General features: G+C 45.1%; 1 protein-coding gene and 1 long non-coding RNA gene across 6 annotated transcripts in view; both read right to left on the bottom strand.

Moving 5' to 3' along the window:
- Positions 1–21063, bottom strand: part of LOC128685096 (uncharacterized) — a 937077-nt gene that overhangs the window by 56119 nt on the left and 859895 nt on the right. The gene's annotated exons all lie outside the window — the stretch shown is intronic.
- LOC138855322 (uncharacterized) overlaps positions 6631–21063 on the bottom strand; it is a 61077-nt gene continuing 46644 nt past the window's right edge. Inside the window, exon 3 of the long non-coding RNA XR_011394568.1 lies at positions 6631–6672. This is a non-coding gene — a long non-coding RNA (uncharacterized lncRNA). The remainder of the gene's footprint in view (positions 6673–21063) is intronic.

Here is a 21063-nt window from a genome sequence, read left to right as displayed (position 1 = left end):
TGTGTGGGAACACCAGTGAGAGGGAGGTGTGTGGGAACACCAGTGAGAGGGAGGTGTGTGGGAACACCAGTGAGAGGGAGGTGTGGGAACATGGAGAACACAGAGGGAGCTCTGAAAGACGCCCTAGCAGGTCCTCCATCACTAGCACCTCAATAAAAGGAAGTAATGTGGCTCCCTCAATGGACGGTCAGAAATCAAAAGAGGACAATGAAGGATGGTGTGGAGGATGACATGTGTAATCAATATTACGTCATCTAAGAACACTCGTTTCGCGCGCGCGCGCGGCATGTCCTACTAGGAGAAGTTAAAGTAAATCGACCTGGCGACACTGGAAGCCAGGATGGATGGGGGGGACATGATAACGACATATAAAATACCGAGAGGAATTGACAAGGTGGATAGGGACACGGCAACAAGGGGTCACAATTAGAAGTTGAAGACTCATATGAGTCACAGGGATGTTAGGAAGTATTTCTTCAGTCACAATTGTCAGGAAGTGGAATAGTCTGGAGAGTGATGTAATGGAGGCAGGATCCATACATAGCTTTAAAAAGAGGTATGATAAAGCTCAAGGAGCAGGGAGAGAGTGGAGCTAGTAGGGACCAGTGAAGAAGCGGGCAAGGAGCTATCATTCGACCCCTGTAACCACAATTAGGCGAGTACAATTAGGTGAATACTCTCTCTCTCTCACACCCACACACACAATGTGAAGAAGCGGGGCCAGGAGCTATGAATCGACCCCTGCAACCACAACTAGGTGAGCACATGTTATTCACCACACTTATACAGCATACATCGGACCCATGTTGGATTATGCAACACCAGTAATGGAGCCCACACCTGGTCATGCTAACATACTGGACAAAGTGCAGAAATTTGCAACGAGACTAATCCCGGAGCTATGGGGGATGTCCTATGGAGAGAGATTAAGGGAGCCAAACCTAATGCCACCAGAGGAAAGAAAGATTTGAGGTAATATAACAACGTACCAAATACTGAGAAAAACTGACAGGATGGACAGGGACTGTTGAAGAGACGGGAAACAAGAACACGAGGGCACAGCTTAAGTCTTACAGTAGTCAGGAAGTGGAACAATCTGGGCAGTGGAGTGGTAGAAACGGGAACAATACATAGTTTTAAGAAGAGGTGCGATAATACTCTCGAACCCAAAAGAGAGTGAACTCAGCGGCCAGCGAAGAAGCGGGACCGGGAGATTAGATTCGACCCCTGCAACCACATATAAGCGAGTACGCACAAAAAATAAATATTCAATATATCGACAAGTGCCTTTGACAATCTGTAACTAACGCAGGGAAACAAAAATGGACATAACACAAAATACTCAAGAGAGCAGAGTCCAGCACTGGTAAGTCAGAGAGGTCGGTGCAGCCGTAACCTGTTATAAGAGTCATGGGTTTCAATACGATCTTACTGCATCCCCACCAGTGTGCATCACTGGATGTCTCATGACGAAGACTCAACGCTTCCCCATGAATAAAGGCAAAGACCCGTGTCATTTTATCCCATGGCGAATATACTAACAACTCAGGGACTAGATAAAGTGGATAGGAACAAACTAAGATGTGAAGAGAGGTAAACAAGAGAAATGGAAGGCAGATAAAGACTGTTTACAGGGACGTAAAAAAATACTAGTATTTTAGTCAGTATTAAGGTAACAAACGCCATACACAGCTTCAAGAGTAGGCATGATCGCATCCTGGAGGAAAAGAATCAGCAAATGTCAGCATTTTACAACAGTGTAATACAGTATACATGAGAGAACATGCAGTTTATGGTATTTTACTGAGACGACGTTTCGTCCACCTGGGACGTTATCGCTGAAATATCTAGTGGAAGAAACACCTTCACATGTCATAAACCGTGAAGTCTATCTTATAAAAGTGTCAGCACAAATGCATCTTTGCTATACCTTTAATAAGTTTCGAGTTTTTCTATCCCTGGAGTCCGGCCTTGGGTCAGGCTAGTCTGATGCTTGTTTGGTCAACAAGACTGTTGCTACTGGCGGCCGGCATATCCATCACAGCCTGGTTGCTCACCAAATAAGAAGCAAACTCCATCCCCTACCCAAACAAACGGCAACCTCGGCAGTATACGTGACCATACATATAGGGTATGCAAACCTCTTTCTCACTACACTTGTTGCCAAGGCAAACGGTTTACAATGATTCCAAAGTGTGGGTGCTTAGTGTCTCGCTCCGATCCACTTAACGTCAGTGTTAATGTCTTTAGGGGCTTAAAGAGTACGCTGTAAGGACACATTATTAAGTTACCATTAGATCAAAGGTAAGGGAGGGCCGTGAGGTGTCATGGGAAGGTAAGGGAGGGCCATGAGGAGTCATGGGAAGGCAAGGGAGGGCCGTGAGGTGTCATGGGAAGGCAAGGGAGGGCCATGAGGTGTCATGGGAAGGCAAGGGAGGGCCATGAGGAGTCATGGGAAGGCAAGGGAGGGCCATGAGGTGTCATAGGAAGGTGATAAATTAAACATGTGCAACTCCTGGGTGTCTTTATTGAGGAAACGTTTCGCCACACAGTGGCTTCATCAGTCCATATAAAGGAGAATCGTGAAGAACAGGAGGAGAATGAGGTAATCAGTCCCTCAACCTTGAGTCGATGTGGTCAGTCCATCAATCTTGAACAGAATATACGGAGAAGCATATATACCGTAGGCAGGAGAGGTGCAGCAGTCGTAGGTGGTGTCACAAATGTGGCTTATATACCGTAGGCAGGAGAGGTGCAGCAGTCGTAGGTGGTGTCACATTTGTGACACCACCTACGACTGCTGCACCTCTCCTGCCTACGGTATATAAGCCACTTCTCCGCTCATATGCTGTATTCTGTTCAAGATTGATGGACTGACCACATCGACTCAAGGTTGAGGGACTGATTACCTCATTCTCTTCCTGTTCTTCACGATTCTCCTTTATATGGACTGATGAAGCCACTGTGTGGCGAAACGTTTCCTCAATAAAGATACCCAAGAGTTACACATGTGTCTAATTTATCAACGTGTCGGTTATTGAACCATTCATCTACAGTCATAGGAAGGTAAGATCCATCCCCTGAAGCATGTTCCTTGTGGTCTTTCAAGAGATGCAAGGCGTCATCATGTGCCAGTGATGAAGTGCATGCTGAATGTGTTTCATGCACTCTCTCTAAGTACTGACGCGTTCACCCAGGGACCTGGCACCACCTACTCAACAAGCACCCAGGGACCTGGCACCTCTGGCTCAACAAGCACCCAGGGACCTAACGCCATTTGCTCAACAGGCGTGTCACAGCTCATCTTCTATCTGCTGCAATTCTGCAGAGTAAGAGGAGTCACAGAGAGGAGTATTACTGAGGACTTTATGCCTCTTATACGGCCAACTTAAGAACTTTAATGCCAGATTCATTGATGGCACGCACCAGCAGCAGCTAGTACAGCAGGAGCAGGAGGCTGTGGGTAGGGTCGCTTAACAGGAGACCTGAAGAAGGTAGCTTTAAAGATGGCAGCCATAAGACCAACCAGTCTCTCAGCTCTCCCTTCCTCCCCCTCCTCCAGGCCAACTCCCGAAGTTCACCCACACCTGCTGCCTCCTCCGGGATCGACTCTTACAATCCTTTACACAAGGTTCACAACTTGTACCTTGGGTACGTTGGTTTCTCGTGGGCCTCCCTAGGTAGATTCTCATTCCAACCTCTACTTGAGTCTACCTGGAGTCGCTTTCGGAGGTCACCGTCCCCGCGACCCAATCTCAGACCAGGCCTCCTGGGTGTTGGCCTGATCGATCAGGCTGTTAGTGCACGCCGCCTGCAGTCCAACGTATGCACCACAATCCGATTGATCAGGAACTGTTTTAGAAATCTGTCGAGTTTCTTCTTTAAGACATCCAATGGAGGGGTGTTGGTAATACCCCTTATGCATGAAGGGAGGGCGATGAAGAGTCGTGGCCCCTTAAGGGTGGGGGGCGTTACTCCTCACAATTACTCAGATATCACCTAACATCTGCTAGCTGCATCCAGTATAGCAGCGTTTCGCTCTCTGTTGAGCTTTATCAAGTCATGCTAAAGGTCTTAATAAAGCGAATAAAATCTGCTAAAACTTGCCTGTTCTTCAACTTCTGCTTCTAGCTGAATGTTTTCAAACCCTCCCTAGTCTAACCTGAGTCACTCTTTATATAACCCAACATAAATAGTCTTTACGGATACTCATCCACGTCCAGTCCAACCCAAGACTAATCTGGTGCAATGTAACTGCCCCCATCAAGGCTAGCGAAATTGCTGAGCTGGAAAATGTAGAGAGAACCTTCACAGCTCATATAAACTTAGTCAAGCGCCTAAATTACTAGGAGCGCTTGAGGTGAGAATGATACATCATAATCTACATCTGGAAGATAATGGAAAGATTGGTCCCAAATCTGTATACCGAAATTACCATTTGTAAACACGAAACTTAGAAGACGGTGCAGGATGCCTTCAATAAAAAGCAATGGAGCGATGAGTACAATGAGAGAGAACTCAGTAAGTGTTAATGGCCAGTGATCATGGGTGAACATGCTGTCTGACGAAACACTGTCCTTGTAACTGAACACCTGGGTCTTAAAGTTTAGCTTTTATCGACAGTGTTTGAGTTTATACAGAGCTTCCTTCAAGGTAACTTGTGGACGGTGAAGGGCCCTTTATCTAATAAAGTAAAACCATTTGCTTTACTGGATCAAAAACCTCGTTATTTCCTATTCCCGAGGTTCTATTTGAGACCTTATAGGTTTAGCCTTCGGAATCATAATATTTCTAGTGAGAAAAGGGGAGAGAAATTAGAATATGATAGGTTGGATAACCGAGACGTTCAAAGCAAGAGATGTTGAGCCAATGATAATACTCTTCAAGGCACTCGTTCTCTCCAGTTTGGAATACTGCTGTATACTGATGGCCACCTTCAAGGCAAGCGAGACTGCTGAGAGAGAGAGAGAGAGAGAGAGAGAGAGAGAAAAGGAGAAAACTTTTACTACTCGTATATACTCAATCAAACGTCTGATCTACTGGGAACGCCTGAAATCCTCTAAACTGTTTTCTTGGAACGTAGTTGAGGAAGGTACATAATTTACACCTGAAAAATCCTGGAGGAACTGGTCCAAAACCTGAAAACTTAAATCGCTCCTTATGCAAGGACGATATTTGGAAGACGGTGTAAAATACCTCTACTAAAAAGCAGGAGTGTGGTGAGCACACTAAAAGAGATCTCCAAGAGTGTCAGAGGTCACTGTTTCTTGAACTCCCCCCCCCCTCTCAGTGCATAACGGAAATTACAAACAAACCCCCTACCTGTCTTCAAAAGAGAACTGAACTCTGGCTATCTTCAAGAGAGAACTAGACAAGTTCCTCAAATCAGTTTCTGACCTTCTGGGCCGTGGTTTGCACGTTGGACTGCGTGGGACCAGCATTAACATCCTGGTTGATCAGGCCTTGGGCCACCATGAGGCCTGGTCTGGAATCGGGCTTCGGGGGCGGTGATCCCCAGGAAACATCCTTTAGGTATCCTTCAGGATACAATCGGCTGCGACACACCACTCTTTATAGTTGACTGTCAAATATGCTCATTTTTCTAGAGTCAGAAACAATCTTTGTAAAGTTAGGTGTATCAAACAAACTACTTTTTAATGTTGTGTCAAACATGCTATTTTTTTTAGTTAATGCAATAAATTGTACAATCATATCGTGTAAATCTTTCATGTTTCAGGTTGATTATTTCTTTTATTTTTTTATTAGCTGAGTTGTCATGTATTCTTTCGTTGTGCGTTCCACTGCTTCCCTTCTTCCACCTCAGCCCAAAGGATAGGCCAGGTGTGCCCAGCATAGGACAGGTTAGATCAGATGCTCATATACACAGCCTATCCTATACTGGGTTACACACACACACACACACACACACACACACACACACACACACACACACACACACACACACACACACACACACACACACGCACACTAAAGCTTCTAGTTCAGGGCCATTAGGTTCAATCATACACCAATACAAAGATGGGTACGTGTACAGGAATGGGGAGAGGGCAAGTTAAAATGAGGCCAGGGAACTCATTAGAGCCCACTAAGGAAGCTAATGGTGCAGTTCCCTCGTTAGGTTATCTGGGAGGGAGTGGAAGGTTCGGCGGGGCAAGATATCTATTGCTTCCCTACTTACACCATGATGGTTGCTCCTTACCTGCTAGCCAAGACTCACAGTGTTCTTCACCATGACCCTCCATTACACACGATACATCATAAGCTTGTATTTAAACCGACACACACACACACACACACACACACACACACACACACACACACACACACACACACACACACACTCCTAAGTATTGTTTTAATTATAAAACAGTCCCAAGCCTGTTATTAAAACAAACTCATCCATTTTCCGAGTATACGCACATAAGACGATAGAATAGTTATGGTTTAGACAGTCTAGAGTAAATAAGATATGCGGGGCTCCGATTTAGGATAAGTTGTATTAGGCTACAATAGGATAGGTGAGGATGGTTTAAGTTATGTTTGATCACTACTACTACAACCACCAGTACTACTATCTTGAGAATATAAATGTAAGAAACAATACTTCACCATGGTCACGGTCCAAGCCCTGGAAGCTGCCGAACGCGTTACCTGCAAAAAGGAGACAGTTTAGTCACTGGTTAATATATCCTCACCCCTCACTTAATATTGTATAACCGCACCTTCGCTTAATATAGCTACACCTTCGCTTAATATAGCCACACTTTCGCTTAACACAGCCACACCTTCGTTTAATATAGCCACACACACCACATTGTTGAATATGTTGTAGACGGGTTCGAGAAACGTGATGGAAACACTGGAGTAATACACAATTATTCTGCTGGGTTTTAGTAAGGTAGATAGTCGTGACGTCAGTCAACCCCCCCCCCCCCACCACACACAATGTAGCTTAGCAAGGACAAATAAGGCGGCTCTGGTGGTTAACGCTCTCGCTTCACACGGTGAGGGCCTGGGTTCGATTCCCAGCCAGAGTAGAAACATTGGACGTGTTTCTTTCCACCTGTTGTCTATGTTCCCCATCAGTAAAATGGGTACCTGGGTGTTAGTCGACTGGTGTGGGTCGCATCCTGGGACACTGACCTAAGGAGGCCTGGTCACAGACCGGGCCGCGGGGGCGTTGACCCCCGGAACTCTCTCCAGATAAACTCTCCAGATATACCAACTAAAAAGTACCGTTCCCAGGCTTCTGAGTCTCGCGAGTGTGAACCACCATCGGCAGTGAGACTGCCACATAATCCCACTGTTGCCACCAAATTGTTGTATACCTTTGAAGAGTTTCACTACTCTCGGAGTCCGGCCATGGGCCAGGCTCGTCTGGTGCTTGCCTGGTCAACCAGACTGTTGAACTGGCACCTGGTGAAGATACTTGTCCAGTTTCCTCTTGAAGGCTTCTACACTTGTTCAAGCCGTGTTTGATATCTTCTGGTAAGATGTTGAATAGTCTGGGATCCCGGATGTTGATACAGTGTTCCCTGCATCAACATCCGAGGTCCCAGACTATTCAAAATCTTACCAGAAGATATCAGAAACACGGCTGGAACAAGTGTAGAAAATGGATTTGAGAAAAGTAATGGAGGCATTGTAGTATTACACAACCGCTCTACCAGGTTTTATTGAGGTAGATGGTCATGACGTCAGCCAGCAGGATCCTACGAGCTTGGTGTCCACATCGTAACTGTCCCTTGGTGTCACACATGCGTACATAGAATGGTATGTGAACTCATACAGGTCAGCGTCGGTGATTTAGCAGCGCCTCAAACTCAACTGTCACATTACTAAGGTGTGACAATAGCTAATGAACTCTACTCACATACCACTGACATCAAGAACCACCGATAAATATACCCACACCCTCGCTTAATATACCTACACGTTGGTAGGTAAGACACATAGGCAACAGTTAGGCAACTTTATTCCGAAACGTTTCGCCTACACAGTAGGCTTCTTCAGTCGAATACAGAAAGTAGGCAGGAACAGTAGAGAAGACGATGTAATCAGTCCATCACCCTTAAAGTCGTAGAATTTGAGGTTGTCAGTCCCTCGGCCTGGAGAAGTTCAGTTCCATAGTCAGGAACTATCTGAAGATCAAGCGACAGTGCGGAGACTTAAATACTGTGGGAAGGAGAGGTGCAGAGTAGTAATAGTAGTAGTGAGAATGTAACCACTGAAAGGTCAGGTCCCTCTCAGATCCAACAATTCTCACTTGAAAAGTTTGTCCAAGGTGTTTTCTGTATCAAGATGCTATGTGTTGCAGTGTCTGACAAGATGAACATTAAAATGGTATACAATACCGACAGGTTGGTAGGTAAGACACATAGGCAACAGAAAACACCTTGGACAAACTTTTCAAGTGAGAATTGTTGGATCTGAGAGGGACCTGACCTTTCAGTGGTTACATTCTCACTACTACTACTACTACTCTGCACCTCTCCTTCCCACAGTATTTAAGTCTCCGCACTGTCGCTTGATCTTCAGATAGTTCCTGACTATGGAACTGAACTTCTCCAGGCCGAGGGACTGACAACCTCAAATTCTACGACTTTAAGGGTGATGGACTGATTACATCGTCTTCTCTACTGTTCCTGCCTACTTTCTGTATTCGACTGAAGAAGCCTACTGTGTAGGCGAAACGTTTCGGAATAAAGTTGCCTAACTGTTGCCTATGTGTCTTACCTACCAACCTGTCGGTATTGTATACCATTTTGATGTTCAATATACCTACACCCTCGCTGGCTCGATGCTAGAGACGGGGTCACTCAGGGCCACCCCTAGCAAGGTCACCTCACCACCTAACTTCATACCCACAAATCTTTCACTCACACTAGATTAGATTTAGATTTTGCCACCATGAGCTAGTTTATTATGCACCCCATATACATCCAGTGGACGGTAGTGGCTAGTTTATAATGCACCCCAAATGCCTCCTGTGAACGTTAGTGGTTAGTTTGTGTACTTTATATCCACTCTGGGGACGGTAGCACAAGAGCATATAGACACAAAGGGAATTAGTATATTTGAGTACATATTTATAACTATCAAAATTTACCTATCAGACGAGACATAACTTAAACATTTCTCCCGGTATACTGACCCACTTCAGAATTTGGGTCGATTTAGGTAAAGTAAGTCTTAGAGGCTAGGCCGGTAGGGGAATCGGCTCCCCTACCCCTCACTGCTGTATCCACTACTAACCCGCTTAAAAACTCGCAGTGTAGAGTTGTTAATCCCTGACACAATACCAACGCTGGGACAACAATGTGGGTCACAGCTCAAGACAACCTGCACCTCACGCTGCTCAACTCTCCTACACTACCAGCAATATTACCTGTGAGCACCTTTCAAGTTAAACCTTGGTGACCTGCTGCATCACCCAGGCTGTTGCTGAATGAAACCTGCAAGTTTAAGTAGCCACAACAACCTGAATGACATTTCAAGTGTGGCGAAACGTTTCTTCAATAAAGATACCCAAGAGTTGCACATGTATTTATCAACGTGTCGGTTCTCTGAACCATTCATCTACAGGATCTTTTCTCTTGAAAACATAAGGCTCCACATGACTAGCTGAAGGATACCTGAATGAGAGAAATCCAAAATATTTCCTCTCATATGCCAAGTGTCCAGGAAAAGAGAAACATCCAATGTCAGGCTCCTGCTCAGGTAAGATGGAACTTACAATAATGGCAGTAAAGAAATAAGTGAATTAGTGAAGTCTAAATGTGACTGTGGCCTGCGTCGTTAATCAGACTAAAGGATGACAATCCGTACGAATTATTCATGAACGAGACTCAAAACCTTGCCATCGTCAAAATTTATAATGTACCGTATTATCTGGCGTATAAGACGCGCCTTTTTCCCCCCACAAATCTTGGAAAATCAGCCTGCGCCTTTATGCTCAAGGTCAGGGTCAAGGGTAGGCTTTGTATTACACTTTAGCGTAAAGTAAGAGGATCATTAACCCTTGAATATGATTACTGATTTACAGTTATGATACTTCTGTCGTGCGCCTTATATGCCGGAAAATATGGTAACCTACAACAATGCTGCTATTGCTACAATGAAAATGATAGGCTATATAACTAGAACTTTAAAGACAAAGAATGCTGAATCAGTGTTGATACTCTTCAAGTCACTTCTCTCCACTCGGGAATACTGCTGTATACTAACAACTCCCTTCGAACTTTGACTGTATGCACTCAATCAAGCATCTAAACTACTGAGAATCCCTGAAATCCCTTCAATTGTATTCCTTGGAATGTAAGCGAGAAAGGCACATCATAATTTACACCTGGAAATTCTTGGAAGTACTGGTCCCAAACCTGAACACCGGAATCACTCCACGTGAAAGCAAGAGATCTGGAAGACGGTACAAAGTGTCTCCAATAAAAATGCAGGGACACGATGAGTACACTAAGAGGAAACTCGTCGAGTGTCAGAGGTCCCCGACTCTTCAACGCCCTCCCTCCGCGCATAAAGGAAATTGCCAACAAACCTCTGGTTGTCTTCAAATCAGTTCCTGACCAGCCGGGCTGTGGTTTGTACGTTGGACTGTGTGAGGCCAGTAGAAACAACCTGGTTGACCAGGCCTTGGTCTTCCAGGGTGCCTGGTCTGGCACCGAGCAACGGAGTCGTTGATCACCGAAAGCATCCTTAAGTAATGTCACTTTATTAAAAAAAAAAAGCTATTGAAAGCATGCTGGGGCACTCTGCCCCAGGCCTAAACCCCTGGAACTCTGTTTTCATCAAAAACGGTAAGAAACTCCAATTATATGCCTTAAATATTCTATGGAAGGAAAGCCTAGACACGGAGGTCATCCCCCAGTCGTTACAAACAACGGATATACCCCCACTCCACAAAGGTGGCAGCAAAGGAGTAGTGAAGAACTATACACCGAGAGTACTAGCGTCCCACATTATAAAAATCTTTAAGTGTTCTAAGAAGTTAGATCGCTAACCACTTGGATTCACAACAACTGCACAACCCAGGGCTGCATGGGTTTTGTGCAGGTGGCTCCTGCCCCTTGCAACTACTGGGCCACTACCTCATGAAATATTCAAAATGTTGATACAGTATACAAGGACTTTGCAAAAACCTTCGACAAGTGCGATCATAATGTAATACCACACAAAATGCGTGCTACAGGAATGAATGGAAAAGTGGGAAGATGAGCTTTCAACTTTCTAACAAATAGAACACAAAGTAGTCAATAGAGTCAAAAAACTGCCACAGTGAAAACCTCTATTCCTCAAGGTACAGTACTCACTCCATCCTCATATCTGACAATAGAATAATGGACTTAGGAATAATAATGCCAGAGGATTTCACTTTCAAGACTCGCAACAACGTCATCACAACCGCGTGAAAAATGATAGGATGGATAATGAGAACCATGAAAACAAAAGAACGCCACGCCAATGATGATCCTCGAAGACCTATGCTTCCTGCTCCAGGGAGTATGCCGAGTATACTCCTTGTCCCAGGGAGAATACCGAGTAAGCTCCTTAATCCAGGAGTATACCAAGTATGCTCCCTACTCCAGGGAGTATACTGAATATGCTCCCTGCTCCAAGGAGCATACTCAGACGATCATTGCTATGTGCGTGTGTGTGTGTATATATATATATATATAATATATATATAATATATTGAACACTACCGTCAATATCGTAACGTCCAGCAACAGTACCATCAATATCGTGACATCCAACACCAGTACCAGCAACAGTACCATCATTGTCGTGACATCCAACAACAGTACCAGCAACAGTACCATCAATGTCGTGACATCCAACACCAGTACCAGCAACAGCACCATCAATGTCGTAACATCCAACACCAGTACCATCAACAGTACCATCAATATCGTGACATCCAACACCAGTACCAGCAACAGTACCATCAATATCGTGACATCCAACACCAGTACCAGCAACAGCACCATCAATATCGTAACTTCCAACACCAGTACCATCAATATCGTGACATCCAACACCAGTACCAGCAACAGTACCATCAATATCGTGACATCCAACACCAGTACCAGCAACAGCACCATCAATATCGTAACTTCCAACACCAGTACCATCAATATCGTGACATCCAACACCAGTACCAGCAACAGTACCATCAATATCGTGACATCCAACACCAGTACCAGCAACAGTACCATCAATATCGTGACATCCAACACCAGTACCAGCAACAGCACCATCAATATCGTAACTTCCAACACCAGTACCATCAATATCGTGACATCCAACACCAGTACCAGCAACAGTACCATCAATATCGTGACATCCAACACCAGTACCAGCAACAGCACCATCAATATCGTAACTTCCAACACCAGTACCATCAATATCGTGACATCCAACACCAGTACCAGCAACAGTACCATCAATATCGTGACATCCAACACCAGTACCAGCAACAGCACCATCAATATCGTAACTTCCAACACCAGTACCATCAATGTCGTAACATCCAACACCAGTACCATCAACAGTACCATCAATATCGTGACATCCAACACCAGTACCAGCAACAGTACCATCAATATCGTGACATCCAACACCAGTACCAGCAACAGCACCATCAATATCGTAACTTCCAACACCAGTACCATCAATATCGTGACATCCAACACCAGTACCAGCAACAGTACCATCAATATCGTGACATCCAACACCAGTACCAGCAACAGCACCATCAATATCGTAACTTCCAACACCAGTACCATCAATATCGTGACATCCAACACCAGTACCAGCAACAGTACCATCAATATCGTGACATCCAACACCAGTACCAGCAACAGCACCATCAATGTCGTAACATCCAACACATCAAAGTACTACACATCTTCCACAGTTTCCGAGGAGTCATGAAGGCTGAGGGACTGATCACCTCAGTAAAGTCACTGGTGAGACGAACGTTCTCAACAAAGATACCCAAGTGCTGTACCTCTGTTTTATTCACCTACTTGTCGGTGTTGAACACGAAGGACACCCGAAGGATGTTTCCGAGGGGAAGGGGGTCAGTGCCTCCGTGGCACGTTTTTAACACTGTTTCTGACACGGTTAATAATGTAGCAACGGTGTACTGTAATGTTGTACTGTTCAAGCATCTTTATGCAGTAAATAAATGTAAATTAATACTAGCCTCTCCGTTACTCCTTTATCCTGGTCCCCATCTTTAAAACAGGTGCTTGTTTGTGATAATTTATGCTAATTAGACCTTGTGGCTTAGCGCTTTTTATAATAATAATAATAATATGCTAATTAGGGCAGACCGGAAGTCCTGGGGTTACCCACTTGCTGTCTGATAAGGTCATGACAGGTTACTAGAACACAGACCGGTTATACGAGGTCAACAGAACACGGATCAGGTCACAAGAGGTCGGTAAACCACAGATCAGATCAAATCACGTTAATAGAGGACACTGAATGAGGTCAGAGCCAGCTCTGAAAGGTCCTGCTCGCCTGTCAACAACACGAAAGGAACTCTACACTCTTGCATGAACACGGCAATTATCACGAACAATGAACGACGGGAATTACGAACGACAGTCTTATAATTTACAAACGAAACCACTGTATAAATTACGAATGAAACCACTGTTCTAACTCACGAACTAAACCACTATTATAACTCACGACTAAACCACTGCACCAATCACGAACAAAACAGCATAACTTACGCAAAAAAAAATTAACAACTGCGCTGCTGCACAAGTCATGAACCACCACATAAATATAGAAAGAAAACCACAGCGTAAATTAACGCACTGAACTTTGTGCATAATAGACGCAGGATGACACGAGCGTAGCAGAGGGGGAGTTCATCCAGGGAGACGAACGTAGTAGAGAGGGAGTTCATCCAGGGAGACGAGCGTAGCAGAGGGGGAGTTCATCCAGGGAGACGAACGTAGCAGAGTTCACCCAGGGAGACGAACGTAGCAGAGTTCACCCAGGGAGACGAGCGTAGTAGAGTTCATCCAGGGAGACGAACGTGGTAGAGGGGGGGTTCATCCAGGGAGACGAACGTAGTAGAGGGGGGTTCATCCAGGGAGTCAAGCGTAGTAGAGAGGGAGTTCACCCTGAAGGAGGAGCGGGATTCACACTCACATGTGAGGGAGAGGCCGCCTCCTTCTGTAGCACCGGCTACATTGAAACATTCCAGCATATCTGAGTGCGTGTGTGGCGTGTGGAGTGCGAGTGTGTTGTGTTGAGGGTGGTGGTGGTGGAAGGGGCGGCGCCCAACAGGTGTGTGTGTGTATGTATGTGGGCGGTGTGTGCAAGAGAGGGGGGGGGGCACAGCGCCGATGGTTGGTCAGACCACACCTCCCCACCCCCCGTTACACCGCCCACACCACCGCCCAGAATCAATGCACTACCACAGCCTGCAGTAGCTGGCCTGCCCCTCCAGGTACTCTCCCTACAGTAACCTCTAACAAGTCACAACAGTCGTAATTTACAAGTCTCAACAGTGACAAATTACAAATGAAATCTATATGACGTTTCGGTCCATCCAGAACCATTATAAAGATGTTTCGAGCCATGCAGGACCATTATAAAGGTGCTGCGCTTCATCCTGGACCATTATCCAGATGTTTCGGTCCCTCGTAGACCATCATCAACCTAGGAAATTGACCATATACAAAGCAAAACGTCTCTCCCCTCTCTAATTTAAACGAGTTTGTGAATGCTCTTCGTACCTACTACTGTTTGTTTGCTTGTTTGGTTCGTCTCCCATGAAGTGTCTCTCCGACAACCATCTACGGATGCTGTGACGAGAACAGCATCCACAGATGGATAGTAAGTTTATTCAGGTATACACAAATACAGTTACAAATTATCATACATAGCAGCATATGTGTAGAGTACCCAGGATAACCCAAGAAAGTCAGACAGGATGGGTATCAGATTATATTGTTATTGTTATTAGCTATAGACACGAAAGAATATTCGTGATTACCTCTTTTGAGTAACGGGAAGGTAATCAGGTTTATTCTAAGGGAGAATTAATTAGTTTTCCTTGAGGGGATGGGGAAAAGAGAGGGAGGGGAGATGAAGAAAGTGGGAAGACAGGAACACACTCCCTTAACCCACCCCCCTTCTAAGTCAACCCAGGGGGAAACAGTCTCCACCCTGGATTAGAATCAAAGGGGATATACTTATACAGTGGTAACTTCGTTGACGCATGCGTGCTATCATGCGCGGGTATGCGCACGAGTTTATAATGACTGAGGGACGAGTTTCTCTGGGGATGCGTCGAAAGTGAGGCAGTGACATGCGCAGAAAGCGTGCGTAACAAAGCAGCGCATTACGCATACCACAAGAGGGCAGTACACGCAGATGGGTGTGTTGGATGGATGGGTTGGTACGAGTGTGGTATGTTTGAGAGTGGCACCCCACTCCCATGCCACGGTGGGTGCCATGGTAACACACACACACACACACACACACACACACACACACACACACACACACACACACACACACCTAGCCAAGCACGTAAGGAAATCAGAGAAAGTGCAAAGGTTTGCAACATGACTAGTCCCGGAGCTAAGGGCATGTCCTACTATGAGAGGTTAAGGGAAACCGACCTAACGACACTGGAAGACAAAAGAGATACAGGGGATATGATAACGACATATAAAATACTGAGAGGAATCGACAAGGTGGACAGAGACAGGATGTTCCAAAGATGGGACACAGCAACAAGGGGTCACAATTGGAAGTTGAAGACTCAGATGAATCATAGGGATGTTAGGAAGTACTTCTTCAGTCACAGAGCTGTCAGGAAGTGATGTAGTGGAGGCAGGCTCCATACATAGCTTTAAGAGGTATAATAAAGTTCATGGAACAGCAAGAGTGACCTAGTAGCGACCAGTGAAGAGGCGGGGCCCAGGAGCTGTGAATCGACCCCTGCAGCCATAACTAGGTAAGTACACACACACGAGAAGTGGTCAAAGCCCGTTACTTTATCAGGTCACCACACGGATCTTCACATAAAGACCGGCTAACTGGAGCTTCTGGTCATACCTGAGGGACGTTTCTAGGGGTCAACGCCCCCGCGGTCCGGTCCCAAGAAAGGCCTCCCGGAGGATCAGGGCCTGATCAAAGAGGCTGTTATCTGCTTACTTTTCTAGTTATTCCATCTGCCCGCACTTTGTGCGCTATCACGCTCTGCTCTAAACGCATGCTCCCCTGACTTCTGTAACTGTTGTAAGACTGGGGACTGTGTGACTGCCATCTTGCTTCCTAAAACCTTTATAAATTTTTGATAATGTGAGACGTTAGCATTAGTGGTTTATAGTTTTCCGGAATTGCTTTATTGCCACCTTTGTTAAGTGGGACAATATCACAGGACCGAGGCTAACCGCTGGGTTCAGTACATTATCTCAGGATAACCCAGCAAAGTGTGCAACATCTTAGCACAAGCAGATGCCCACACACTAGCAGGTACCCACACACTAGCAGGTATCCACACACTAGCAGGTATCCACACACTAGCAGGTATCCACACACTAGCAGGTATCCACACACTAGCAGGTATCCACACACTAGCAGGTACTCACACACTAGCAGGTACCTACACACTGTTTACAACTACTTAAGAAACCTAAATTGAAGCAGTCCGAGGATGACAAAGAATAATATTGTGACCTTGAATGTATATATGTACTCACCTAGTTGAGGTTGCGGGGGTCGAGTCCGAGCTCCTGGCCCCGTGTGTGTGTGTGTCACAAACACACACACACACATAATATATGCAAAATCATTAAAACCGGAAAATCGGCAGAGACTTCAGCTGGATTTCAGGGATTTGAGACAATTGACGGAGTTGTGGAAAAATTATGTGAGGAGAGGATGGAGGGGGAGGGGGAGGGGGGATGGGGTGCCAGCTGTACTATCCACCTCCTGAACAAGCACTTTCACCACTTTAACTCCACTTACACAAGCCAAAAAAAAAGTGAATTGTAATAAGACAATTGATGAAACAATATACGAGGTAATACAATAATTTTATTACACTAATAAAGTAAATAAATTGGTAAACATAGCAGATAGCCAAAGTGAATAGGAAGGGAGGCGGGGGTAGAATATTGTAACATTATATAGGAAGAGGTTGTTACAAGGATAACATTTGAAGTATGATAAATGGGCTACAACATTAACAACATTCGTATTACATAAAATAAAGTAGAAGCACAGCAGCAGGCCTACCTTCCTGAAGGGAGTTCCGGGGGTCAACGCCCCCGTTGCCCGGTCCATGACCAGGCCTCAGGGTGGCTCCAGGCCTGATGACCCATGATTGGCAGGCCTTCTCAAATTCGTCAATTTCCAATCATATAATTGTCCAATCTTTTATTTACAAATAGATGAGACCTAATTTAGTAAACCTTGTAGCGTGACTTCCTTTCATCACTCCACCGTGGCTGAGACCCGTGTGCCTCTACACCTCTCCTGTCTCCACTCCACCGTGGCTGAGACCCGTGTGCCTCTACACCTCTCCTGTCTCCACTCCACCGTGGCTGAGACCCGTGTGCCTCTACACCTCTCCTGTCTCCACTCCACCGTGGCTGAGACCCGTGTGCCTCTACACCTCTCCTGTCTCCACTCCACCGTGGCTGAGACCCGTGTGCCTCTACACCTCTCCTGTCTCCCCCTCATAGTGAAGGTCCAAGGCACTTCCTCACACCAGCAGTTCTTTATAGGCAGAGGTGCAAGACCAATAACAGCACGAAAAGTGGAGTAAAGATGAGGTACGTGGAGAGGGATAATAATGGAAGTGACAGAGGACAAACATTGTCTACCTCAGCACACCTCAGTGTTTCTCTCTCCTCTGTTTTTTATAAAAAGATATTTCAAACTATCACACAATAATTAGTGTTTTTTTTTCTCCTCTCACACTTCCCTCTCCTCTCCCTCCCCCACTCTCCTTTCCTGGAAAAACATGTGGGCAAGGTTGATTAAAACCCTGCTGCCCCTGGATGTAGACCACTGTTGTGGGCTACATCCAGGGGAAAATGTGTCATTCCAGTACCTGCTGGAATGTTATATACTGTGTAAGACACTCCAGTACCTGCTGGAATGTTATATACTGTGTAAGACACTCCAGTACCTGCTGGAATGTTATATACTGTGTAAGACACTCCAGTACCTGCTGGAATGTTATATACTGTGTAAGACACTCCAGTACCTGCTGGAATGTTATATACTGTGTAAGACACTCCAGTACCTGCTGGAATGTTATATACTGTGTAAGACACTCCAGTACCTGCTGGAATGTTATATACTGTGTAAGACACTCCAGTACCTGCTGGAATGTTATATACTGTGTAAGACACTCCAGTACCTGCTGGAGTGTTATATACTGTGTAAGACACTCCAGTACCTGCTGGAATGTTATATACTGTGTAAGACACTCCAGTACCTGCTGGAATGTTATATACTGTGTAAGATACTCCAGTACCTGCTGGAATGTTATATACTGTGTAAGATACTCCAGTACCTGCTGGAATGTTATATACTGTGTAAGATACTCCAGTACCTGCTGGAATGTTATATACTGTGTAAGATACTCCAGTACCTGCTGGAATGTTATACTGTGTAAGATACTCCAGTACCTGTTGGAATGTTATATACTGTGTAAGACACTCCAGTACCTGCTGGAATGTTATATACTGTGTAAGACACTCCAGTACCTGCTGGAATGTTATATACTGTGTAAGATACTCCAGTACCTGCTGGAATGTTATATACTGTGTAAGATACTCCAGTATCTGCTGTAAGTATTCAAAGCTTAGCTTTCTTCTTCCCTCACTGCCTCCATCTCTCTTCCCTCCAATGTACCCTGTCATTTTCCCTCCTCCCTCCACGGTCCCTCCCACTCCCGACCTCTGGTATTCAAAATTACAAAATACAAAGGTAATCTGCACACAGCTCGTTGTGTAAAATTTAAAAAGTAACTATGGAGAAGTGTCCAGAAATTAGCGAAAAGTTCAAAGGTTGTTTGTGAGGTGTGGGTGTTAGTTGTGAGGGTTGTATTGTGGATGTTAGTTGTGGGGGGTTGTATTGTGGATGATAGTTGTGGGGGTTGTATTGTGGATGATAGTTGTGGGGGTTGTATTGTGGATGATAGTTGTGGGGGTTGTATTGTGGATGTTAGTTGTGGGGGTTGTATTGTGGATGTTAGTTGTGGGGGTTGTATTGTGGATGTTAGTTGTGGGGGGTTGTATTGTGGATGTTAGTTGTGGGGGGTTGTATTGTGGATGTTAGTTGTGGGGGTTGTATTGTGGATGTTAGTTGTGGGGGGTTGTATTGTGGATGTTAGTTGTGGGGGGTTGTATTGTGGATGTTAGTTGTGGGGGGTTGTATTGTGGATGTTAGTTGTGGGGGGTTGTATTGTGGATGTTAGTTGTGGGGGGTTGTATTGTGGATGTTAGTTGTGGGGGGTTGTATTGTGGATGTTAGTTGTGGGGGTTGTATTGTGGATGTTAGTTGTGGGGGTTGTATTGTGGATGTTAGTTGTGGGGGTTGTATTGTGGATGTTAGTTGTGGGGATTGTATTGTGGGGATTGTATTGTGGATGTTAGTTGTGGGGATTGTATTGTGGATGTTAGTTGTGGGGGGTTGTAGTGTGGATGTTAGTTGTGGGGGGTTGTATTGTGGATGTTAGTTGTGGGGGGTTGTATTGTGGATGTTAGTTGTGGGGGGTTGTATTGTGGATGTTAGTTGTGGGGGGTTGTATTGTGGATGTTAGTTGTGGGGGGTTGTATTGTGGATGTTAGTTGTGGGGGGTTGTATTGTGGATGTTAGTTGTGGGGGGTTGTATTGTGGATGTTAGTTGTGGGGGGTTGTATTGTGGATGTTAGTTGTGGGGGTTGTATTGTGGATGTTAGTTGTGGGGAGTTGTATTGTGGATGTTAGTTGTGGGGAGTTGTATTGTGGATGTTAGTTGTCGGGAGTTGTATTGTGAATGTTAGTTGTCGGGAGTTGTATTGTGAATGTTAGTTGTGGGGGGTTGTATTGTGGATGTTAGTTGTGGGGGTTGTATTGTGGATGTTAGTTGTGGGGGTTGTATTGTGGATGTTAGTTGTGGGGATTGTATTGTGGATGTTACTTGTGGGGATTGTATTGTGGATGTTAGTTGTGGGGATTGTATTGTGGATGTTAGTTGTGGGGGTTGTATTGTGGATGTTACTTGTGGGGATTGTATTGTGGATGTTAGTTGTGGGGGTTGTATTGTGGATGTTAGTTGTGGGGGTTGTATTGTGGATGTTAGTTGTGGGGATTGTATTGTGGATGTTAGTTGTGGGGGTTGTATTGTGGATGTTAGTTGTGGGTGTTAGTTGTGGGTGTTAGTTGTGGGTGTTACTTGTGGGTGTATGAAATGTCAACACCTCTATTTCCATCGTAGTTCCTGTATCTTGCCTACCTACAAAGTAGATGTGAACACTGAATAATATTTTAAGAGTACAGAGCACTCTAAGGTCACTGCTTACTTCATCTTCACCCTAAGGTTACGCTGACTTGCTACTTGTACCGTGCTTCTGTACCTCACTCCTGTACCTCTACCACTTGTGCAACATGCGTCCTTGGCTTGTACAAGCTTCCAATTAGTGAGTCAGGAAATTGCTTATTGCAACACACAACAGCTAACCCTTGAGAACCGTGAACCAAAATATACAGTATATGGGCATCAGTATTTTCCTAATGACGGTGGTGGTTGTGGCGAGTGATTGTAGTGATGGTGGTGGTAGTGGTTGATGGGGGAGTGATACATCATAGCTGGGTTCCCAAAAGGCACAAGCCAATATATCTACAGCCACCATTCACATAAGGAACGCTCTACAAGACACCTTTGTGAGAGATGAATTATGTGTAGGAAGGTTGGGAGAAGCAACAGTCTGTAGAAGGTTGGGAGGACTGATGAATTCTTAAGTCAATTTTAGCTCATCTTGCTAAGATTTT

Source organism: Cherax quadricarinatus, chromosome 5 (assembly GCF_038502225.1).
Source record: "Cherax quadricarinatus isolate ZL_2023a chromosome 5, ASM3850222v1, whole genome shotgun sequence".
Classification (NCBI taxonomy): domain Eukaryota; kingdom Metazoa; phylum Arthropoda; class Malacostraca; order Decapoda; family Parastacidae; genus Cherax; species Cherax quadricarinatus.
This window is presented reverse-complemented; position numbering and strand designations above follow the sequence as displayed.